Genomic DNA, 27,627 nt, shown 5'->3' with positions numbered 1-27,627 from the left:
AAGCAGGAAGTTAGCTGGCATTCTTTTATTTTCACGTTTCGTTTCGATCACTGTCATAATCAATGGCAGTTAATGTAGTCCTCATTTCACTGCTGAGATGAATGTTTTTGTCTCTTCCACTCATTATCTTTTATCGTAGAAATTGCAGCCTGATTCAAATTAAGGTATCTTTCTAATAAAATAAAATATTTACAATATTTCGTTATGTGACAGTTCTTTATGTGAATCATATTGATCAAAACACTAAAGTTTCCTTTCGAAAAATAGCTTACCGCTTCATAGCCTTACTCATGTATAATGAGACGCCTCATGAATTCTTCTTTTTATCTAAGTCACAGAACAGGTTCCTGAAAAGACGAAATTGTTTTTAAATAAAGTTTACAAAATTAATATTAGATACGTTTTTGTTTCCGTATGGATCTAAGTTAAAATTGTGTCAATTTGTTTTTCATCTGGTTATTTTACAGTCCGTCACAATGAGACTGTCTTGTACAGTTGGGGCATCATGTCGCACTGGGGCATCATGCTGCAAACATGCTGCATCATGTCCAACCAAGTCACATTATCCTGACACCAGGCCGACAAGTCCTCTTAATGATGAGCGCCAGTGAGACCGTTGCAATTATCATTATTAAAAGTCGTTGGTATGACTCAGCTGGGGTTTGAACCCACAAGCTCCCGCATCCGAGGCGGACGATCAAACCAGTTAGACTACCAGAGCGAACAAGTAGTTGTCTGTGAAATTACAAACATAAAATTCATGGAAAGAGACGTATCAAAATATTGGACACTTGTTATTGGTATCGTCTGGGCGCTTTTAAGTTGACTCCAATACAAACTGCACAGATCCCGATCTGCCGTCAAGTGATGCACCGGCAGAGCTGTGTCTATGCATTCTCCTCATATTGCACTTTTATTCAAATTGAAAACGGGAATACGAATATAGATAGTAAATGATAGTCACGCATTTTATCGAATAAATATTTGCTTTTGACCTAACTATAAAGACTAACTAGCCACGACTATTATTCAAAAACTCGGATGGCGTTAAGTGCACCCTGTACAGCGCATGTCAGACAACTTGTCTTAAGCCATGTGTTCTAGATGATGTGGACAACTTTTTTTTCAGCATCCTTTCTTTTTCGTTTGTAATGGCAAAGATAGTTTATCATTATCTCAGTAATAGATAGACCACTGTGTCGGGCAATCTCCGTAATAGATAGACCACTGTGTCGGGCAATCTCAGTAATAGATAGACCACTGTGTCGGGCAACATCCTCTTAAGACCAACTTACAATTTAATATTTTGGATATCAGATAATCTTGGATCGATAAATATGAATATACAGAAAAGAAAGAGAAAGAACATATGCACACATCCATTTAAGATGTACTCTCTATAGGTATACGATTAAGATAAAGAAACGCATGTATGCAACGTCAGATTATGTGATACAAACTTTTATAAAAGTACAATATATTGTTCCTTTTGCTCATCAAATCAGAGTAAAAATTTTAGAAAGAAAACAACAAGTTGCAATGTATATATTCATGATAGATGTTCTCTTCTTTGTTTAATCTACTTATGCATTTGTATTTTTCAATGTTTTCATATCTCTAAACTACTGGTTTCAAAGTATTGTTCAAAGCATGGAGTCTCTCTACGGAATCAAACACCTGCGTGATTGTGGAATGAAGTGTCTTGTTTTTCTTTTTTTTCGCCAAGGACAACAAAAAGGAAGATGTTGCCTACTGTCGTAAACGCGCGAATACTGCAAAGAAGTTTTCTCTAATCGCCTAATGGTCACACATGACGAAATTCTAATTTCACAATTGCATGGTCATTTTTATTCCACATTTCCATGATTCACCATTAAGCCTTTCCAAACCGAATATTAGTACTTCATGCCATACAATACAAAACACGACCCAAGCATCCAGTACAAAGAGTTATTCCTATTTCGGGTCACTTCATACGTATATCTTAAAGTATTTAGAAGATTCTCTCTGTTAAGAAAGTATGGAGGGTCGATTTTACGAAACGAATCCATGCTGTCACAACGTTTCATGAATAAGATACGCACGTTATGGTGTCTGCTCATAGAAAGTGGCGAATTACTCGAATAGACAAATACCTTCCCAACACCGATTCCCCATAATGAACGAATAATAACTATATCACAGCTACAGACGGAGAGAAAATACACGTGTTGCCATCAATCCAAATCAAACTATTCGTGCATGCAGATCGAAATGGTCCTATATAATTCATTCATTTATATCAGCAACAGTTAATCTAATTTTGTCCTGGTGCCGATGTTGGGCTGGTGCCCTAAGCACGTGCTTAGTGAGCTTACTAGGTGATCCATCCCTGAAGGTTGCAGACTTTAGTATATGAATGACAGAATAAAAGACGATTCAGACAAATCAGGATCTTCTTAATCGTAAAAAGACAATAGCAATATCAGAGTAACTCATGTTTGTTTCTAGGTAGTCGACAAGTCTAGGTAAACTGAAGCAGAATGAGTTTCTCTCTGCTGCTACATGATATATACCTTGAATCCCTCCGTAAAACAAGCATGCCGCTAACAACTGGTGAAACAAGCAGGGACTTCCTTCACGGCAAAGATAAGACAGGTAGAGCTATTTTGATTTGTTTAGCAACTCAGTAGTTTTCCATGAACAACTGAAATGTTAACTTCTTCCTTTCAATAAATCTTCGATATCACATGTTCACTACGAGCCCCACATGTTGCCGCTACACGACAACAAAGAACCCTGTCGCGTTATATTGCTGATCACATGTATAAACTCACGTTATGACAGCCAGAAAGCTCCATCAGGAAGATCAGCATACACAAGATTAACTGTCACAATGTCGCTCAAGAAGGTATTTCCAACAGAAAGCCTGACACGCTCGCGCCCATCAAAGATGAACATTCGGTCATTCTTCGGCCCAACCAAGAAACCTACGTATGATAGTACAGTCCAGACTAATATCAAATATATGCTTACAGTGACCAAATATATGCCGTGTTACTTCTGCGATAGAAACAGTAAACCAGTCCTAGACATGTCATTGCGGTGGTTCATCTATCAATGTTTGTAGTCGATTTTCGTTTACTATGAGCAATCTTTCTGAGATTAGTTAATAAACCTGATCTTCACATGCCAATTCATTATTATATACATGATGATGACAACATAGTCATTGTTGTTGTAGGGTTTAACGCCATTTTTCAGCTTACGATAGGCTATACATGGCGACAGCCAAAATTAATGGTGGAGGAAGAACCCGGGAAATCCATGGAAAGAACCACCAACCCTCGAGAAGCTACCGGCAAGCTTTCTCAAATACCCACATTGGCCGAATCCGAGACTCGAACCCACGCAGACAGAGGTGAGATGGCAGTGATCCGTAACGGAGAGCGCTTTAGACCACTCGGTCACTCGGGAAATGTTGCCTATGTTTTGCAGGTACTCAACATTTATCGAGTTCGCTGAGGAGATGCTTATTAACAAACAGGTCTCTAGCAGATCCAAAACGCAGACTCGCCCTCATCCTGCTGACCACGACGAAAGGTCATGAACAGAGATTGCATCTCTACCAAAACACAATAGTCGCTTACGACCTCAGTGCCCATACTAAAGTGGGTAAAATAAATCGTAGTCTGTTTCCCTACTTAGTATGCTCCCTGCGTTGCATTCCGCTATACTAAGTCAGGCGAACGCTGACGTCATATTGTCACGTTATCAAAACAAATGGCCTCACATGGAGAGATCTCGGAAATCTAACCGTGGCACATTTATTGCTTTAATATTCTGTTTGTTAGAGACACAATACGAACTTTACTAATACTTTCAATTTGAACTATAGCAGTCGTTATCTGTGTTTAAGCTTAATCAGCAAATCGGCAACGTAGGTATTTAAAAAAAAAAATCTACAGTTTGGCGAGACGAAGTATAGGGATACACACAACAATATTGCACGTTTCCCACTATGTCATCTCAAAAAAATTCCCTTTCTAATCGATTCCTTTATAAATCTTACGTCAAAGTTGGTATGAGTTGACGTACGACAGCTTTAATTGTGTCAAAGATTATGACGAAAATATCTTCCCCATTTTACCAGGGGTGTGGGTAACGAAGCGGAGTGCAACTCAGGGAGCATACTAAGAAGGGAACCAGACTAAATAAATCGTCTCCACTAGACCAAGCTAGCTGACACTGTATTCTCACATATACATCACCACTAATATACAACTGCTACAGTGATGGAAAACCGTTCGAAAGAATCTACACAGTTACAACATAAAATGTCACATTCCACTCACACTATCCCCCCAACCCCAACCCACCCGAATCCTACGCCAAAAGCAAACCGCGCGAATGAGTCTAATCGACTATTTAAAAATCTAAGGCGTTATTAGAGCTGCTCTTTTTCAAAGCACACAACCGAACTCCAATTCACGTGTCTCGTGATTAAAGCAGCAAACAAACGACTTCTAACCAATGCTTATGTGTTTTAACCGATGTATCCAAATCAAATGATCATATACATCTTTTTTAGAAGAAAAACAAAAAACAATACCCCCCCCCAAAAAAAAAAAATAGAGCCACCTGCGATATCACTGTCAAATAGCATCATTATAAAATATACACCAACAGCAATGCACGGAACTATATGAGCTATCCGTGTGGTTTTCTCTACTCCACCCGGCCAACAACAATGTTCGTATCCCAATCAACAGCCACGGGACACAAATGCTGCTCATCCTTTGCTGAGGGAAAGTGTCTGTACGGGGGAGAGGGCGGGTCTATAAGATGGTACTTATGTTATCAGCCAAAACCTGCACAACATATTCATCATACCCGAGTGCAGAAAAACGCATTACAATGTAATTTGGGTCATGTAAATGCACCAGTAATAGATTACGCATGCTCTGTCACGTCATTTCTAACTTATAATGCAGTACGGCTAATCTCGTGTCTGGTACAGACCATAACACGTTTCTCACTGATCCAATGAAGAAGCTGAACTGCGACTCGATTGTTAAAAACATACTATATTTCACCTCCAAATTAAATCCAACCGGCTTATAAATAGCTGTGCTGAATTTTAAATGGAAACTGAAACAAAGAAATATAAATTCTTTCATGCAATACATGTTTCGAATAGCCTGACTTTCTTTTTTCTATACGAAAACCGAAGAAGAAAAGAAAGAAAAAAAATAGAATAAAAATATAAATACTACAAATCAATCCGAAATCCCACCGCTACCATTAGAACATCTTTCTTGTTACAGCAAGGGGTCTCTCTAACGCCTGCTCAGTGTGGCATGATAGTCTATGTCTTCCGCTATTTACAAGGACTTAACGACAACATTCATTGTCAACTGAGAGGTTCGTAAACTTGCAAATACCACATAATTTTTCTCTGATCACCTAATGACCACACATCGCGAAACTCTGATTGCACACTTACATGGTTTTTCGCTTGTTTCACATTTGCATTACTTACTAGTGAGCCTTACCGAGCCTGATGTTAGGAGTACGGGCTATGCAATACAAATCACGACAAAAAATACGTAATACGAAGAATTATTCCTTTCTCAAATTACTAAACACTTATAACTAAAAGCAAATCCAGAGCATGTCCTCTTTCAAGTCTGAAGAATGATGACATATGCCTATTATTTATAACACACTTTTTATAGCAATTACAAAGTAATTAAATATCTTACAAACATAATCACCGAAGTTAAAAGCCTGCAACGCCGTTTCTACTATTTCCAGTTAATTGACTCAATGGATTTCTCAACGTCTATATGCAATAACAAACCATACATGTTTTCGCCCTCTGGCTGATCCTTGATATCATATAAACTGATATTTACTCTGGTGAATCTATTCTTCATAAATTCTTTTTGAGTATAGCTGTTTCTTGATAGAAAAAGATATACTGTCCTAGCTACAATAAGTCCTGAAGTAATCTTATAGTCAACATATAAAAGAAATATAAATATAGATATCCAATTTGTAATGTATTTAATTATTTTTCTTAGCTTGGTAAACACGCGATAACTCATGGATCCTGAAAATCTACAGTACTAGTATATCTTTGATTTATCGATCTACATTAAATCCCACCCTCGTCACCCTGAGGTTTACACAATAATTTATTGAATTCTGCAGTCCATCATTCTGAGACTAGACATTTTCCATCTCCAACAATGTTAAAGAATTATTGATAAACAGACCCTATCACAATTCTCTTTCTCTTGACTAAATTTCGTAGTGTGCTTAAAAATAGACTTTAAACTTCATGAGTAGCATCAACATCTAATTGAGCATCAACATCTAGCTGAGCATTAACATCTAGCTGAGCATTAACATCTAGCTGAGTATTGACGTCTAGCTGAACATTAACATCTAGCTGAGCATTGACGTCTAGTTGAACATTAACATCTAGCTGAGCATTGACGTCTAGCTGAGCATTAACATCTAGCTGAGCATTAACATCTAGCTGAATACTGACGTCCAGCTGAACATTAACATCTAGCTAAGCAGTGACGTCTAGCTGAACATTAACATCTAGCTGAGCATTGACGTCTAGCTGAGCATTAACATCTAGATGAGCGTTGACGTCTACTTGAACATTAACATCTAGCTGAGCATTAACATCTAGCTGAGTATTGACGTCCAGCTGAACATTAACATCTAGCTGAGCATTGACGTCTAGTTGAACATTAACATCTAGCTGAGCATTAACATTTAGCTGAATTTAACGGAATATTCCTTTTGAGTGTCAGTAAGACACTTTCTAGCCAAACCCATATGTTAATTGGTCTTCAATAGTTCGGCATCACATTTCCAACAACGATTTCCCTTGGACAGCTTGACGAAGTCACGCTCAAAACTGAACGATCAGTTTCATATCCAGCAAAAATTGATGCATCAGCTATATTCATATGCATATCGCATTACGCATGATGATAATCCAAACACCTCTGCTTCTAAGGATATGTTTAATTGTGGGTATAATACTTGACTGACATTTCTCCAGTTGTCAATTACTTTCAGGTCTAGACTTGCTGTTTAAGACGGTCGGTATTTGTCATGTTAAATATAATCAGTACCTAAATTTAAGCCTTTAACATTAATCCAGTCTCGACACAGTTTAATGCAATGGCTTTCAAAGCAAGGTGTCCGACCCAGTAGTGGGTCGCAGAATGCCAGGCATTGGGTTGCCATAATGATTCATATCATTACAATAGTATGATTGTATGTAAAATCTAGTCAAAATATATAAATGGTGCACTTCAGGCATAAACGATTTACTTGAAATCGGTCTCTAGAAAACATGTTTGAAAGATTTAATGGATGACCTCTGAAAGACTCGTGTGTCGTTCCTTTATTTAGATTTCTGAAAAGGTAAGGATTATCGTCATAAATTATTATAATGTCATTAACTGAGGTATGTAAAATAATTAATATATCTTGCTCTTTATATTATACATTCAAATTTATTCATAATATTTGTTGAGGCCCCAACAGAGGCTAATAATTTATTTGCATCCCTATCGAGCAGCCCAATGTTTTTCAGCATATTTTGTACAATGCGTTTCCTGGAAATATACTTTAGATACGTTTAGTTTTACCAAATGAAAAATGTTCTTTCATTTAAAGGTCGCATCTTACAGATCTTCATCATTTATAGATACAATTGTTATGCTATTATCCATGACAGCAGATGTACATTAAGATTAATTTGTTCTTGTGCAAAAATAAATTTTGCAATTATCATTTGGAAATTTAACATTGACAAGGTACTCACAAATACACCAATACAAATGACTATTACAAAACCATCCATCGTGTGACAGTGTGCTGCATTTACTACATTTAATGTATCAATATGTTTATAATGTGTTGACATTTAATATAATGGACGATAAATTACGGATACTAGTTTAGTGAAACACCATTTCTAGATTGTTACTAACAGCTGGCTTGTGTTCCGTTATGCCGACAGTTGATATGCGTCTCGTCGTGCAAACGGCTGGTACGTGTCTCATTATGTTGACAGGTGAGTTTTGTCTTCTCGTGCAGCCACATGATATAATGCCTCGTCGTGCAGACAGCTGACCGTTTACTTTTGCATACAGCTGATATGTCTCATCGAGCAGACAGCTGATTTTTGACTTGTTGTGCAGCAAGGTGGTTTCTGACTTGTCGTGCAGCCAGTTGATATGTGTCGTTATGCAGACAGCTGTTTTTTTTTTATTTGTCTTCCAGGCAGCATATATGTCTCGTTGTGCAAGACTGTTAATTTGCGATTTCATTTCATATGATATTTATGACACAATTGGAGAAACGAAAATAAGAGACATGGCGATGTTGATGGCGTCGTCGGAGGTGTTATTGGTGGCGTTAAAAAAACAATGCTATATTTCATGCCACGACACAGCATTTAACGAAAGTCTTATGCTTCACAAAAACCGACTAGAATAACATTAAATAAATCGATCGAATAAAACTTATTGTCGCGAACCCGAAACTGTATTGTTGTTTTTGTTGTTGTTTTATGGTTTGACAACATTTTTCAGCACAAGATAGGCTATGCATGACTGCCAGTATAAATGGTGGAGGAAGAACCCGGGAAAACCCCGTAAAGAACCACCGACTCACGACAAGTTACCGGAAAGCTTTCTCACATATCCACATTGGCCGAGCCCGAGACTCGAAACCACGCAGACAGAGGTGAGATGGCAGTGATCCGTAAAGGAGAGTGCTTTAGACCACTCGGCCCAAACTGTTTACACACATCCATCCATAAATACATCCATACATACATACATGCATGCATGCATGCATGCATGCATGCATACATACATACATCCATCCATACATACATACATACATACATACATACATACATACATACATACTTTCATACATACATACATACATACATACATACATGCATACATACATACATACATACATACATACATACGAAAGAGAGAAATATAGAGGGATAAAACTGACACCTGATTGTGTTCTACACATGTGATACACTTATAATCGGTTCTGTACCGTATTTTAAGTACCCATTTAAATACATATAAAAACGATTGCGCTCATTTCACTGTGTAAACGTTTCGAAACAAAGACTAGAAGTCATCTCCATGAAATGCAGACGTGTATGAACCTAGAGGAGTACTATTTATCGAGTCATAATCTTGGTGCTGAATTTATGCCATTCCTTACTTACCATTGTCGGAAATTATTGTGTTCTATATTATTATCATTATTATTATTATTATTATTATTATTATTAGTAGTAGTAGTAGTAGTAGTATACATTTTGAGGTTGTTTTATGTAGGTTAAATATCTGGTTAAAATACAAAACAAACAACTGACTGATAAACAGCATAGTTCTAAACCACCCACCCCACCCAAAAAGTAACCCACCAACCACCAACCCCCAACAAAAAAGAGAAAACAGAACCAAATTATTCTCAGGCGCATATGTCCATATTTGATTTGTAACTAAACGGATGAATGCTGCATTGTAAAACTTGATTGTTACTTCGTATTCTAAGCAAGCAGCCATTTCATCATAAGCTGAATCACGTAGAGCATCCTACATGTGTAAGATTATCACACAGCAGCAATATATATAAAATAAGATTATCACACAGTCGCAATAGATATCAAAATAAGATCATCACACAACAGCAATATACATAAAATAAGATTATCGCACAGTAGCGATAGATATCAAACTAAGATCATCACACAACAGCAATATACATAAAATAAGATTATCACACAGTAGCAATAGATATCAAACTAAGATCATCACACAACAGCAATATACATAAAATAAGATTATCACACAGCACTAATATATAAGGACTTATTGAAATCAGATTATCACACAACAGTAACATATATCAAATATAGATTATCACACATTAGTAATAGATAACAAAATAAAACTGTCAAACTGTAGTAATAGATACCAAAATAAGATTGTCACACAGTAGTAATAGATAACAATAAATGATTATCTCAAAGTAGTAATAGATAAATAAAAAACAGATTATCACACACTAATAATATATATCAAAATAAAATTAGTACCCATCTTTAATAGATATCACATTAAGAATTCAATTTCGGTGATATCTTTATGATTTTACACCGTCTAGTCCGTATGCGTAAGTCCAAATTTCCTCGTAGGTGTACAGTTATTTCCGTTTCTATTTAAAGGATTGGTTCCCGCTTATATACTTGATCTACAAACTATCTACTTCCACTTTTTAAAACTCAGTAGCGTTCCCGGATTTTTAAACGAAAGAAATGATAAGTTTGCATTTTATTAGATCTTAGACGTGCAAATAAGAACCAAATTACGCAATAATATACATAAATCCTGTACAGCACGCAATAATATACATAAATCCTGTACAGCACGTTCAACACAAGTGGTCTGATACAGAACTCTGAAAAAATGCAAACTGACTTGTGTGTACAACAAAGGTTCAATTATTTAACATACAATAGGACGCTAAGCCACTATAACGGTTGTAACTTACGAAGAATGTTAACATACATGCATGTGATATGACAAAGCAGTACGACGGGGACAATTGTAGGTGTTGTACATAAGTGTGTACATGTGTTTAAAATTGCATTTATTTTATAAAAACCATGTAAAAGAAATAAAATTATAATACAAAATGAAAAAAGCTCCACAAAATAAAGAACGCGACAGAGACATACTTTGGTTGTTTTTTAAACACGTAAAACGCAAAACGGAATAACAAAATGTAAAACTAATGTCAGCGCTAATTAAGTAATATGTATCAGAAAATTTAGACATACAACATTAGACTAACTTTACAAATGATAACGTTATCTATGACGACAAATATATTGACGATACATATTGTGATAATTATCATATCCCTATCACCATTATCATCACCACATCTACCAATCTTATCACTTTAACCTATCTCCCCCTCCATTTCCTCATCACCGTCAGCATATCAACATGAACAGTGTCCTAGCTTTCATTATTATTATCAACGTTGACGTCGTTGTCGTCTTTATCATCATCGTCGTCATCGTCCTCGTCACCAACATCATTAGAAGTAATATGTTCATCTCTATCTCGTAGCTGATTTGTCCGAATTCACTTTCATTTTATTGGTGTTTCCGTTAGTAGCATGATTACAACAAGACCATCATCATCATCACCACCACCATCATCATCATTTGCAATGTCTGCTGCTCATAGTAATTCTTTCTCTCAATGTTGGCGTTTGCGAGCGCGTAGGTTTTGCCAAACTAAAGTCAAAACTTAGAAGCAAACAGGCAGGTAACCAAAATGAAAAGAAAATAAACCAAAAAAAGAAAAAAGAAATCAAAACAATACCCTCCCCCCCAAAAAAAAAATTATACAAGTGTCAACTTTAGAGTCCTATAGGTTTCAAAAGATATACTTTCATGTGAATCTATCCTCTTATTGGTATGTTTTTTGTTAATAAATATCATTTATTTATTTATTTATTTATTAATCTAGGGCGGACATAACTGGCACAATCAAAGTGTTCAACTTCTGTATGTTGGTCCTGTTCTGTGAAACAACTTATGTTATTTAGTACCCAATAGGTAGGTAGATTGTTAAAAAAAACGAGGCGAACCGTTGTCATAATTTACGCGCATATATGTTACGCTGTATTTGTCATAGTTTGTCACACAAATACGGAATCTCTCGAAGGTCTCCGTTTGCAGTAACACTGGGGAAAATCCCCACTCTTTTCAGTTTCGCATTTAACATAGAGCGTACGTCTTTTGGTCATGTGATATAGCTGTTTTATGCTAAGGTCTGTTACGTTGTTGAAACAGATGGATCATGTCAGCGCTTGTTGGAATGGAGTATTTAAGTTGACCGGTCAAAGGAGGGTATTATGATTTGAACTATTAATGTGTCAGCAGTTAGGAATTTGTGTCCCACTTGGATTGCAAGTAGAGATGTAAGTAGAAGAATATACTATAAGAATATACTAATGTATGAGAGAGAGAGAGAGAGAGAGAGAGAGAGAGAGTTATTCAGTAATTATTTACAGTCAAAGCAGGCTAACTGTATGAATGGGTTCAGACACCGTTTAACGATAATATGAACTGAATCAACATACATTTCTTTGCTTGTATATTTGAAAATAAAAATCAGTGTCGAAAACATCTGCAGCTTTTCGAGTTAATTATGGTTAAGGCTCATGTATGCCTTGCCGGAATGACTGTGGGGACTTTCTCTAGTTTTTCCTCCACTAAATATATTGACCGACATGTGTATCCAGCGTGTTGTTGTTGTTGTTGTTATAGGGTTTAACGCCGTTTTTCAGCACATGATATAATATACATGGCGGCCAGTATAACTGGTGGAGGAAGAACCCTGGAAAACGCCAGGAAGAAGCAACGACCCACGAGAAGCTACTGGCAGGGTTTCTCACATACCCACGTTAGCCGAGCCTGAGACTCGAACCCATCCTTCCTGTAAAATGGTCTTAAACGCAAAAACAAACTTGAGGATGTTTTGTACTAAGTCAGATCTAATCAACACGCTGCGACCTGACAAAAGGAAATACAGTGCCTCTCAGATTGTTTCCATTTTGACTACCGTATACGAAGTCACTGAAGCGATAACAGTACAAGGCTGCTTGTATGGCACATTCAGCAGTATGAATGTGTCATTGAAAATGTAAGGTTCATTTAGTTCATTATTCCTTGTTACGTTTTATATGCCCGCCTTGATTATTAACCTACATCTTTTTGTCATATCACTTTCAATGAGCGCAGTAGATGCTATAAACCCGGGTAACTAATACATTACTCCGATTACTGCAATACTGCAATATAATTTATAATTACAAACAGGTAATATATATATATATATATATATATATATATATATATATATATATATATATATATATATATATATATATATATATATTCAGCGGCCACTTAGACCAGTTATTGATTCATTTTTTGTGTGTGAAATTTCCAGAATTTCATCACAGAACTATAATGACGAAAGCATTAAAATGTTCTGACACAAACCCTGTAAAATATATACAAGATCACACCCACGTGTCGCTTCAAAATGTAGTGTTCATCTGTTCTAAATATATTGGTCGCCATTGTTAAGGATGCGTAACCTCATCTTTGCAACTACCTGTTTAGGTGATTACTTCTAATCAACATTCAGATCCTTTGAACTTGGTCAGATGTTTTTGTTACGTTTTGAAGAAAAACAATTGCTTGTTTTAGTAGTAGTTGATGAACCGTTATTACCTGTTTACACTGCAACTGTGTTAGCTAGGTACTCCATTCAGTAAGCATTAATTACAATGTGTATTCGCTGTTGTGCTCGTTGGAAGTCATATGGCCAAAATTCTGTGTAATGACCAGGAAAGGTACGTGTGTGGTTGTGTATGTGTTTTGGAAGTCAATCACTGGGGCATCATGCTGCAAACATGTAGCGTCATGTCCCACCCAGTCACATTATTCTGACACCAGGCCGACCAGTCCTAACACTAACCTCTTAACGCTGAGGGCCGAGCGAGGCAGCTTTTTTTATCATTTGTATTTCTTTGATATGAATCGACCGGGTTTCGAACCCGCGACCTCCCGCATCCGAGGCCGATGCTCTAACCATTTAGACCACCGGATAGGTCAAGGAAGGGTACATAAAACCGTATTTAAAGTGTATATCAGCAGTTGCGTAAGTTAAATTAAATATGTATTGTTGTTCTAAAATGTAATATTAGTATTAATTAGTTTAAACACAGCATATTTAATCATGATTTGTCAATACTCTGCAGTTATTTCATCAAAAAACTTCCAGACGAAATTCATGGACTTTTACAATTGTGGCCAGGTACTAAACAGGGTCATGAAATAATGAAGTCGGGCCTGTCTGTCGTCACAAATAACAGGATACTACATATATTAAAACATGCGCTGATTTCATTATGACATCATAGCGCGAGACATTCATTCCGGTTTGGGGGGTCCAGAGTGGCCGAGTGGTCTAAAACGCTCTCCGTTACGGATCACTGCCATCTCACCTCTGTCTGCGTGGGTTCGAGTCTCGGATTCGGCCAATGTGGGTATGTGAGAAAGCTTACCAGTAACTTCTCGAGGGTCAGTGGTTCTTTCCGGGGATTAGCCCGGGTTCTTCCTCCACCATTAATACTGGCCGCCATGTATAGCCTATTGCGTGCTGAAATATGTCGTTAAACCCTACAGCAACAACAACATCATTCCGGTTTGCATTGGATGATACCTTTAGTTTCACCTCGGCCAGAAAAGTCGACGTAACTTACTATTTATTTCTGACGTATGTATTCATCGGGGCATGTAAATAACAACCCCTTCCAAAGGAATGTGGATGTAATATGACGCAAATAAAGTGAAATATCTTCCTTTAAATGTGTGTATTCAAATTCTAACAATGACATATATTACTGAAATAGTCGGTAGTAAACGTCGACCTGACCTGTGTTTCTTTGTATAGAAACTGCTTAACATGTAACCGTATACGAGTTTGAACCGGAAATGTGATTGAACTGTTCATCGTCATTACAACATGAAGAACTCTGAGCAGTATAGATTTGTATAAATTTATCAGCCAGGATATGTACAATTTCAATTTATAGAATATCTTTTTAAAAGAACAAAAACATGAAAAAACAGCGGCTGAATGAGTTTGAGGGTAAAACTTCATCAAAATCGACATAGTCTTAAATAGCCAAAACAAGTTGTAAAACAAAATGTAATTTTTTTATTCGGATTTACATTTCTGTTTGTTGTTATTAATTATTGCCTGTAATTGACCCTTAGGCCGAAAAATATACACTTTTCTTATAGGCCTGTTCGATAAGCTCCCTTAAAGAGCTCTTCGGAGAATTAATATCCGAAACGTTGTCCGCGACTTTACAATCCCTATTTCCGGTATGAATTCTTCAACTTTAGAGCTTTAGTGTGCGCGTGTTTGTGTCCTTTTCAGATTGAATATATATTATTACCATTAAAATTCAGCCCATCATACATCAGTTCTCCTACTGAAAGCATTATTATTATTTATATAAATCCTCCACACACACACACACACATATATATATATATATATATATATATATATATATATATATATATATATATATATATATATATATATATATATATACATTTCGAGGTTTCCCAAGTAAGCCTAGATATGTAATTAATTAGCTTTGTTTTTGTGAAAATTCTTGTGCTTGGAGAAAGAGGGATATGAATTAGATTTGTCTAGAAATGACACATTGGAAAAGAGCAAATAATCTGTTCTGTCTAATATGTAAAAAAGAGGTGATTTAAAAAAAAAACATCAAATGCATTTTTTACTTAGAATATTAATGTTAAGACTGCTTTCACTTCTGAATGACTAAAGGGGGCAGAGGCCAGTTTTTATGAACAAATTTAATGCCACAATCAGTGACCTAGTTAAAAAAAACATAAAAAATCAAATACAAAAGTGAGGTCAAAATGGTCCATATTGTTAGATACCTCTATTAAAACAAAGCAGAAGAATATTTCCCACTGGACCAGGGAAGTCAATGGCAGTTCATAGCAGTATAAGTTTATGCACCCAACCCCTATTTTTTTATACATGCATTTTTCACATCCCAATGTCATTTTTGACAGCATGTGGTGCTACTAAATAACTTGATGCAATTTAGAATAGTTGTCATCCAAGCCGTTTTTGAGAAATTCTACTTGCCTTGAATCCACGTGTCTGCTGCTTTCGGAAGGCTAGCTCTTCTTCCTAGCCAACTATTGGTATTTCACTATCAACATACTGCAGAGCAACTATGGAAAGTGTACATTTCTGACATCAATTTCAAGAACAACACAAGCCCGAAACACCTTGTTCACAAATATAACCATATCTATAAATAGTAAACAATAATACCTGAAAAAGGCACACCATGGCTTTAAGTTAAGAAATTTGCCAGTGGCCAATTTACGAAATTGGACCTTGCCACCTAAATGCTCTCAATGATGAAATAAATACAGACTTCATAGTCAGGCTTCTTGCTTGGTTTTCCGTCAAAGTCCAGTCCCTAGATTTACCGTAACAAAGGGAATTACCGGCATAAACTTTAATTTACCAGAAGTAGAAGTTGAACTTAAAAGTTAGCAGTATTGTCCATGTGGAAGAAATCACACACACACACACACACACACACACACACACACACACGTATATATATATATATATATATATATATATATATATATATATATATATATATATATATATATATATAATCACACTCATATTATTTATTAGCAATAAAATGTATTTACGCAAATATTCCTGATGAACTTTAGTTTTAACCGGTGCTCTAATTTGTTCATAAGTATTAAATTAAAGGTGGCCGCATGCGTGACGTCGACACCTCATGTCGATAGTTATAATTTAATTCAAATTAGCCACTTCGATACTCATTGTTTCCGTTTCTTAATGAAACAAACAAACTTTATACCTTGCTTCCTGTTCTTTTGTAATTAAATAAAGGTGTATACGCTCTACTTTCGCATACGCTTATTTATACAAATTTCTCTCTCGCGTGCGCATACACACACACGAACACTCTTTAAGGATTATACATCTTTCTAGGTAAGTGCAAAATGAATTAGATCATTGCGATTGCAATTCCGGATTTAGTAACTTACAATCGACCGTAAAATCATCATTCTGTCTTTGTACTACTATCATTTGCCATTTGTCAAACATTTCAACTAAATCCATCTTAAGTCATTACATGAATTATATTTAAAACAGGAGAAAGGTAAAAAGAAATTCATATAAAAATCATTTATATTAAAGTTTATATTGCTTTTACTTATTATTCAAACATCTACATGGCATAATTTCCGCATTTACAGCCAGGACCGGCCTTAAACCGATTGGACCGATTTGGCCCAATCGGACACCGTGCTGACAGGAGCCCCGCGCGTTAGTAATTTTTAAACATATATCTATGGAGAACTTAATTTTAAAGCAAGGGAGGACATTTTTTTAAGTTTAGTATCATATAAAACCTGTATAAAAGTGTATTTCCAAAGGGGACCCCGCGCGTAAATCCAAAATGATCTAAAACAATCCGAAATGATCCAAATGATCCAAATCGGGCCCTCCAGTTGTTAAGGCCGGTGCTGTTTACCGTGAAGGTTAATTCAGAGATTTATTTGTCGACTTTACTACACAGATTTGCTCACCGAAATAAGGTTGCATCATGGGTAAATTAGGGGATTTACTAACCCATATATATATATATATATATATATATATATATATATATATATATATATATATATATATATAATCTTGACTTGTGGGGTTACTGGGGGGGGGGGGGGCAGGGACGGCAATAAGAAACAGGCATGGTCAGCCGACTGAAAACATGCGGTGGTTTTTGTTTTTTATAAACAAAATTGGAACTTAAGGTTTATTTATAAGGCGGTGGTGGGGTGGGGTTGAGTAGCTAATCATGTACTGTCGATCAACATGTAATCCAGGGACTGTGATGGGGTGACAGTAATGATAGCAATTTTGATGATCAGGGCATAACACACTATTTGTCAATAGTCATCTATGACTGAATGCTTGTTTTATATGTTTAGTGCTTAGAACCAAAGTGGAGACTTTATTTTCTTTAGAATGTGTTTTCCCTCTCTCTCTCTCTCTCTCTCTCTCTCTCTCACACACACACACACACACACACAGAGACACAAACAAACGCATATTGTGCTTTTGTGAATTGTATTGAAATGTGTGATGGGAAACCCATTCTAAGATTAACAAAGGCTGGTTCACTATTGCAAATGCCCAGGTATTTCAGTACTGAAATTGACATCCCCCAACCAATGTCTTGTCACGTGACCGATTTGGCCCAAGGTATGTTAATCTGAAACCCCGATACTTTTTTGATGTCATCTTATGCAGTGAGACTAAAAGTGTTCACGTTACGTTTGTTCTTCTAATATTAGAAATGAAAATAATTTGTTTAATATATAATCCCTCCCATACCACCGGGCTCCAGATACTGCCAGACAACTCCCAGATAATTATCAGAAAGGAAAGCTAATTGCCAAGTTCACTGTAGTACCAAAGAGGTTTAGAAAGAGAATGTGTTGAAGACAGACAAACGGAAAACATGTGGAAACAATGGACTTGTGATCTGACCCTTATTACCTTTCGTGTGAATTAGATGTTTTGAACTAAATTATATACATATGGCTTTAACGTTTTACCTCTAGATATTCGCCATATTATGTAAAACACCAAGTGGTTCTTTCCCCGCCATTAAAGCGATTCCGTGTTCCTAGTATCAGTGTTTTTCGCGATACACAAATTACCAGTGATGTACATAGATCTCTTTAATGCAGAGAAGTGTTTTAATATTCACAGGTGGTCTTAGTTTCCATTCCATATACAGGGTATTTTTCACTCTCTGTTCGTTGTGTAAAGAAAAAAAAAATCATACCAACAGTTCTTTCTCCGCCCCCCCCCCCCAAAAAAAAAAGAAAGAAAAGAAAAACCACGTAAATATTTTGTATGTGTTATTAAGATGTTTATTTGGTTTCGTAGTTCATAAAATGAATGCGTAAAAACCAAATAATTTAGTTACTGCCATTTTGCAAATAAAAATCAGCGTTCCGGTGGCCTAGTGGTTAGAACGGCCGCCGCGGATGCGAGTTCGAGCCCATGCTGAGTCATGGTACTAACAGCTGCCTCGCTTAGAGCTCAGCATTAAGATGTTAGTGTTAGGACTAGTCGGCCTGGTGTCAGGATAATGTGACTGGGTGGGAAATTGTGCTACATGTCTGCGGCATAATGCCCCAGAACTTGACATCGCTTTTAACTGTAACGCTGCAGATATCGTAGCAATATGACTGAAAAATTGTTGAAGCTACGTTAAAAAATCCAAATCACACACACACACACACACACACACACACATAACATTCTGATAATAAGTTCTGATAATAAGTTTAACGGCTATCGAAGTGGTTGGGACATAGGATGGTTGTAAAGCAAAATTCAGCGCGCAGCTGGTAAATCCGAGTTTTCTCTGACCTTTCCCATCATGTTTTAGATATTAGGACTTTTTACTTTTGGTATAAGGTTAGAGCACATTGCCTATCGAAACGTTGGATTTAGCTGAAAAAGCGCGGTGCGATCATTAGGTTGACTTTTACTTAATCTGGCCGAGGAAATTTGTAGGACCTTGACTCGGGTCCAACATACATGAGATGGATAGAAGATGATTTATCTAATCGGATAATATGAGTACAAAATTAGTTAAGTCTTTAATTTGTTGACAATCGAGACGATACTTCAGCGTTGACTAACTTACCTGTTACTTTCGATTTTATATTATGATTGCACAAGTCTCGTAGTCTACATGTTCGTGACATCAGAGACTCAATATAGTGACGTGATACAAATTTTTGTTCTAATGTTATCAACATTAACAAATATTATTAAATGCAAGTCACATAATGTTTGTAGAGAAAACGAATGGTCAGTATACACACACACACACACACACACACACACACACACACATATATATATATATATATATATATATATATATATATATATATATATATATATATATATATATATATATACCGCGTTAACACGTGCTCTCTGGAAAGGAATTGTGTTTATATCACGTGACTATATTGTACCTCTGATGCCATGAACATGCAAACCACGAGATCTGCTAGGGGAGTCATGTGACTAGCAATTGAAAATTGATAGTAGCGGTCACATTTCATCAACACAGGTGATTCAGTTCGTCTGTCAAGGTATGGAAGTCATACGCACTATTATACTCACAATGTCAGAAATGACAAATCATCTTCATATTGATTTCATTCAGTTGTAGCTCGTTGTTCGATTCATTAAGTTTGATTGGTCAGGTGGTAAGCAGTATATATACTACTGCTGGAAACATTTTTACTTTTGCTTTCAGCTATGGTATTTTGTTTCTAATATGCAGTACCAATATCACTTGTACACAGTTAAGTGCACGAAAAATGGAAGTGGTGTTTCATTCGTGGCGTCATAGATAATTCATGTATGTCACGGAAACTCCTGATGGTTTTTTTCTTTATTTTGTTTATCCTAACTCCATTTGAAGAGCGTCTCGTAAACGACGTAATAAAAATTGATCAGCTTTTTGCATAGCTTCCGTCTTGAAACTTTCTCTCAGGGAGTTTTAATACAGTTTCGGGTTGTGTAGCTGGGGTATTATGTGAGGCAGCTTATCAAACATAATTCGAAACATAGGAAAATGACGGTACAGCAGGAGGGTGGCTCTTATATATTATATAATCTGTTATCTTGCTGTCTTTGCTACGTCATATATACGTTACCTATGTTTATTGATAACGCATATAATTTGCACTATTTTTTCCTTTTCCCCTTGACGTTCCTCTACCTTTTATGTACAAACTATGCGACCTGAAAATGTATTTCTGTAGGCGGAAGTAGCCCTGTTTAGATGTCTCGGCAAGACGAATGATGTGTACTCTTGAGTCAAACTTGATATATATCAAGCTAATATATTTATTTTGATGTATATTGCAATAATTACAGAATATCCGTGGGCAGGTAAGTCAAGTTTTGTCTTTAACAATCGTGTTTGTCATGCTCCTGTTGTGTATTTGTGTACCTGTACAAATGTATTCTATGGTGGTGACAGGAACACCGGTATAGCCATATACTTTTCAGTTATTCCACCTCGTGCTTTACACAAAACTATTATAACGGATATATCTGAATTTGTTCTTTATACGCCGTTACAGTACTTTTCATTTTAGGCAAAGGGTATGTGATAGCTGTTCAAGAAGCGGTGTCGGTAGCAAATATAATTTGAAATGTTTGTACGACTTGCATGACTCTATTCATGGTATACACGTAACTTCCGTCTAATAACCGACCAACCTCCATCTTACTGGGTGAAATTATGCTCTGTGACCGCAAGTTGAACTCCGTAGATTCGTTACTATTGGTTGTTGTCATAAGTCGTTGTCATACACTGATATACATTGTATATGGTCTTAAAGTGACTTCTCATTACTCCTGATGATCGGCCGCTTTAACACAATAGGCGAACAAGGCGGCGGCCTAGTGCACCAAGATTTGGGGGAGGGGTGCGGAAAACTAAGTGCACTGTGAGGTTATTCATTTATTATCATTACATATGTAGACTAAACAATGAAAGTGCTAAATTTTCAAGCAGAACGTTTATTCCTACTTATCAACAGTTGATAATGAGCGATCCCCCCTCCCCAGGTGTGTGTGTGTGGGGGGGGGGGGGGGGAGGAGGCAAGGTGGAGGGTTCACCAAAGCACAAAATACTCCTGCACCGGCCTTGGAAACCGGCCTTGGACAAAACATAAAATACTAAGATGTTTGGTTAGCAAACAGTTGTTGTCATTTTTAATCAGAGTAAATATATCCGTGAGATGTTTACATCCGCTGTTAGAAGGAAATGAATTCGTATCAGTTTTAGATGGACATGCTGTAGACCAGAGTGGCCTGCGCCCATACAAAATGTTAGTTCAGTAATTACTTTACATTTTTAGTCTGTGTGGCCCACGGCGTTGACGATGCTGGACCATCCTAACAACAGTTAAAGATGACCATTTCGTTCAGCAATCTTAAAGTTTAGAAATATGTTGTATTTATACAAAGTACACGAATTTTGTTTAAGCTAAACTTACATTGAAAGCCTGTAATGATACAATACACATACTAATTTGAAATATGAAGAAGAAAAAAAAACTTGAATTCTGTACAAATTAATTAGCTGTTAATTCGGCAAATGAGTTTTCATTAGATGATAAATTTGTTTCAAAATACCTAAATGATACAGCGATCTCGAAATTAAAACGGCGATGGATCCTGTTTATTTGAATGTCTCATTTTACAACATTCGACCGCTCTGGTGGCCAACTGGTTAGAGCATTCCGCCTCGGATGCAGGAGGTCGGGGATTCGAACCCCGGCCGAGTCATACCAAAGACTTATAAAAAGGGTACCAGCAGCTGCATGGCCGTAGAGAGCGATCACAGGCCCTGGGGTAAGAAACACCTGGGTGTCTCCTAGTTCTTGTTCAAAGAAATGTTTTCTTTTATAAAATTCAAAAGTGTTGCTCGGTTAGGGCCCCCATTCTGGCCAGGGCCCCAGGGATATATCCCCGCCCCCCCCCCCCTTGTCGACCCTGAGCAGGTGCCTTGCTTGGCGCTCAGCATTAAGAGGTTACTGTTAGGACTGTTCGGCCTGGTGTCAGGGATAATGTGATTGGGTGGGACATGATGTTACATCATGTCTGCGGCACGATGTCTCAGGGCTAGACATCACTATATAATTGCTACACTGCAGACATCGTAGCGATGTGTCTGAAAATGTTTTAAAACTACGTTAAAAATCCCAACACACACACACACACACACACATACATTACATTATTAATGTAAAAGTTTACACAAAACGCAGGTAGCGTTTAGATAGGTTCTAGCATTATAATATACGCAAGAAAGATCGCTTTCGTCTTCTGTGTTATCTTTGCAAAAGAAGAGTTAATGCACTGTATAAAAGCGATGTGAGTTAATTTTAGTATACAACGAGGTGAGTTAATTTATAGTATACAACGAGGTGATTGCTCTTCAAATCAGTCGTTTTGGCAAGGCATTGTTGGTAAAAAAATTTCTAAGATATTATACGTATTACGGCTGATGCCAGATTAGGTTGAACTCGTTGAAGTGTAAATAATGCAAGTCTTACATACTATGTCTGGAAGAAAAGCTTCCACAATGACTTGGAAATATGTGCGATTTGTATCAAAACAATATAAATGTTAGATCGTGATGTTTGTTAGTATCATCCTAGTCCAGTTAAAAGCAAACATTTTCATATGTTAAATGTCATCTTGTATGTCACGTTTAGTATACGTAACTGTTTTTCTTTGTCCGTGAAACCTACCAATGAGCAGAGCTGTCCGATAAATCATCCGTTTTAGCTCTTAATAAATTATGCACAGATATGTGTGTGCCACGGAAATATGATAAGTCTCTAAAATAAATATGATTTATATACCAGGTGGATAGACTTAATATTTACCTCATATATATATATATATATATATATATATATATATATATATATATATATATATATATATATATATATATATATATGGGCTTATTTAGTGTCGATGATAATCTGCATAAATACATTGGTTTTGAAATGGCATGTCAGTTTTTAGTGGTCTGGAACGAGGCTATTACCTTGTGATGTCCGTCTCAAAGAAACCTTGCAAACATTTTGTTGTTGGTTATATTTACCAAGATTTGAGTGATCATGTACGTGGAGCAGGTAACTTTATAATACCTATATGACCAAAAGATAAAATACAAATTCTTTTAAAGCTGCTAGTTTTGAAGGTCTACCATATTCACTTGTGTGGTGTTTGAGAACGGAAAAATTTATCGAGCTATTTACTTCGTTTCTGTCGGATTTATCATATGCTTTGTAAAGGTTCTAAATAACAAACGGATGTAAAAACCCTATAGGACGAAACAGGTATTGCTCAAACGAAACATTTTCATGCGTTCAATACCTGTTATCATAAACCTGAAGTCCGGTATGTTTAATATCACTACGATCATTCGCATATAATTGATTTGTTGTAATAGATAGTGCCGGTCGTGTGAAGTGCCCCGGATGTGGCAAGTGCGGCAAAGTGCGACGACGAATGAATGTATATTAACAAAGAGAAAAAAAAAAACACGTTTAAATAACTTCAAATTGAGAGTTTTATTTATTATTAGTTAACGGAAATACCGAGTTTTAAATGTTTGAAACTAAAATGATCTTCCTTTATCATGGTTTAGGTATGTTATTTGATGGTATTTCATTATGATAATATATTCAATACCTCTTCGTGTTCGTGCGTGTGTGTGTGTGTATGTGTGTTGTAAATGAGAGATATATTATTGTGACCCTACCAATTCGTCCTCTGTGAAGGTGTGAAGGAGTTTTCTTCGTTATATATATATATATATATATATATATATATATATATATATATATATATATATATATATATATATACGTTTAGATGCCAATGATCCCGTTCTCTCACAAGTAAAATTGTTATATTATTTTTCTAGTATAAGAAATCAGGGGACCGTGTTACATTGGTCGTCAGTTGCGTGCGTATCAAAATAATTTGGTAAATAAAAGTACCCCCTCCTTTACCGTTGATTATGCTACATGTTCCCTAATGGACATTTGTGTAAGGTTTTAGTATTTCCAGACCATTTGCATAACATTTATATGACTAAACTGACCACGATAGTGCAATGCTTGCATGGAAAAGTGTTACAAAGGAAAAAAAATGAAGGCATATATGACAATGTTGATGTAGATAAACAGATGTTAAACAGGTTTGAGCAGTTACCACCATTTGGTGTGGTCAAGTGTCTTGGATTGGGAGACGGCGCGGATAGGTAGGCGCGAGTGCGACAATAACACAAAGCTCCCAGATACACTTTTGATGTTTAGACTTGTAAGCGTTTTTTATAGTAAAAAAAAATACTTGATATGATAAAAGCTTCATGCAGTTCACGTATTTGTGTATACTTAAGCAAAAACACGTATAAATATAATGTATATAAACGCCCACCTAACGTAATAAAAACTATCTTCTTAGGAAGTGAAGTTCTTGTTGCAAGTTATTGTGGTTTTTGCAGGGGCAGAGTGGGGGAGAGAGAAATGCTATACCGTAAAAGAGGCTAAATAAAACAACAACAAAAAAATCATGATCACAGACTTTAATTCTGTGACAGCATCGGTGCCTGATTACTCACTGTTTACTGTACCCAATGAACGCCAATATCAAATCACGTGATTCTCATTTTGTAAAGGAATAACCAATTTACCAGGTTCTTTGAAATCACTACTTACAAAGTTAAATCTATTCCAGAACCAACAATACATAAACGTATCAGAAGGATAACCAGCAAGAAAAGAAAGAGATACTCCAAAAATAGATTTTGGACTCGACGGATTCTACAATCATAAATCGCGCAGCCTTATTCTGTCGTACTACTTTAAGAATAATGAAGATGTTACACTGTAGTGACACTTAATATGTCTGCATAAATGTCACTCAAAGAACCAAAATATTTTTTCTTTATCATCAGGAGACAATTTTATAGAAGCTAAATATAAGCAAAATGAAGAATTGAGTTCAAATATATTGTCCTTTATGAACCAGTAGTCTTAATATGGAAACGTCCGCTAAGAGAGGGACATTGATTTTGCGTGGCTGTCGTTCGATTATCCCTGCACTGCCTATAATACGTGCTCATTTTGTTTCATGACACTTGTTGACAATCTGGAGATTAACGAGGAATAATCCCTCCCCCAACGTCCACACACAAGTAACTGTCACTATTCCTGAAAATTGTTTTTTGCTACTATTTAATGGTTGAATTTATGTTTGTTCCTTGCTGAGAAGTAATTCACCTGAGTGAGTCTTTAGATTTTTCCAGATTATGGTCCCATGGACAGGTGGATTTTTTGTATTTTTAGACCGTTCTAGATTATATGTTTCGTTTCATGTAGCGGTATTATTTTCCATTCGTGCATGCTGATGCCATCAAATAACTCGAGAACAGGCAAGGAAACAAGCCAGAATGTAGTTATGAACGAAACATTAATTTATTTTTTATCACAATTATTCTTAATTATTATGTTTGGAAACATCAAACTCATTGTGCTTTTACGATTTTAAAGAATTCTTAAAAGAGATTTGTCTACTGGACAAGGAAATTTAAAAATAGATCCCTGTCTTTTCGTACATAACTAGCCCTGGAAAACTAACCGTAAAATTAATAACGTAGCTGAAAACAACTCTTTTGTTTACATTTTCGTAATATATAGAGTTGAAGGTCATATGATTGTATATCTAAAAATAGGCATGTGCTTGAGAATTGATTATTCTGTCACTGACACTGAATAAGGCAAGCCGACTTTAACAAATGATGTACTACTTTAACATGACGCCGTTGGACGAGCTCGAGTGAACATGTGCACTGATTAATGGCTGTGATTTCTAATGTCTTAAGTATGCATGGAATCCACGATGACCTTGAACTGACTTCAATGTTCTCACATCCAGAAACATCCCGCCCAGCTGGATACATTTTCTGAGCCTGAAGGTACATTTTCGTTGATTTACTTTTTTTTTCATTTAATTTTTTCCTATTAAAATTCCAGGTACGCGATTGGTTCTTGTCTCTGATTCTCAGTACACAACATGTCCTCAGTTAGGAATTTCGGATTCACGACCAACTCTCACTAATAGACCAACGTACCTCCAAATACCAGTCAAGCGTTATTTGTTTACCTTGATTCTACGTTTTTGAAATGAACACGATGAAAAACGAAGACATTTAACGACACACAACAACAAAAATTATTTTAAAAAATGTCAGTTAATTTTAAAAATTAAATTTAGCTTTGTGCACAAATTACATTGAAGGTGTCTGCAGAAAGAAACTATTAAGGTCCAGTTTGAATACAATAAAGTTCGGTATTCACAACGTCCGTATGATACAATGCTGAGATTTGAATAAAGTTAAATTTTATTTAAATCGTTTAAATGTTTCACTGCGAACGAATTTATACAAAGTACCATCTTTATATGCTGCACCATCTTCCACGTTTTTGTTCTTCAAAATTGCAACAGAATTAATAATACTTTATAACAGCTCTGGTGGCCTAGTGGTTAGAGCGTCCGCGTCGGATGCGGGAGATCGCGGGTTTTATATTGGTCCTTGCAGCTGCCTCGCTTGGCGCTCAGCATTAAAGAGGTTAGTGTTAGGACTGGTCGGCTTGGTGTCAGGAATAGGTTCGTGTTAAAATATCTTTATTTGTGGGATGTTAATTTTTCTCCTTATTATCACTGTAAGCAGACCACTCCGGTGTCCTAGTGGCTAGAGCGTCCGCCTCGGATGCGGGAGGTCGTGGGTTAGATCCCCGGCCAAGTCATACCAAAGACTTACAAAATGGTACTAACAGCAGCCTCGCTTGGCGCTCAACATTAGGAGGTTTGTGTTAGGACTGGTCGGCCTGGTGTCAGGATAATGTGACTGGGTGGGACGTCATGCTACATGTCTACGGCATGATGCCCCAGTGCAAGACATCACTATAAACTGCCACACTGCAGACATCGTAGCGATATGACTAAAAAATTGTTAAAGCAACGTTAAAAATCCAAATCACACACACTACAAGCAATGGTCAGTCACTTTGAATAGTTCAACTATGTAACATGTCTGTATTCACGATAATTTAACCGATTTAAAACAACCTTTTTCATGAAATGTTGGTTCTGAACTAGACAATAACGTTGTTGTAACCAGGCACATTATGAAATTGAATCTTTGATTTTAAAGGAGCTGTTG

The 27,627-nt window shown here is 36.4% G+C and overlaps 1 protein-coding gene across 5 annotated transcripts in view; it reads left to right on the top strand.

Annotated features, from left to right (window-relative positions):
- Positions 1-11,854: 11,854 nt before the first annotated feature.
- LOC149772881 (myeloid differentiation primary response protein MyD88-like) overlaps positions 11,855-27,627 on the top strand; it is a 56,734-nt gene continuing 40,961 nt past the window's right edge. The window contains exon 1 of one of the 5 annotated variants that reach the window (XM_089947172.1): positions 11,855-12,054. The gene's annotated coding sequence lies outside the window, so the exon portion shown is untranslated. Of the gene's footprint in view, positions 12,055-19,863; positions 19,952-20,610; positions 20,760-26,085; positions 26,380-27,627 lie in introns of those variants that run through there. The other 4 variants (XM_089947168.1, XM_089947171.1, XM_089947169.1 and 1 more) reach the window with 4 other exon arrangements.

Source organism: Sinohyriopsis cumingii, unplaced genomic scaffold, assembly GCF_028554795.1.
Source record: "Sinohyriopsis cumingii isolate HCF-2022 unplaced genomic scaffold, ASM2855479v2 utg001050l, whole genome shotgun sequence".
Lineage (NCBI taxonomy): Eukaryota > Metazoa > Mollusca > Bivalvia > Unionida > Unionidae > Sinohyriopsis > Sinohyriopsis cumingii.
This window is presented reverse-complemented; position numbering and strand designations above follow the sequence as displayed.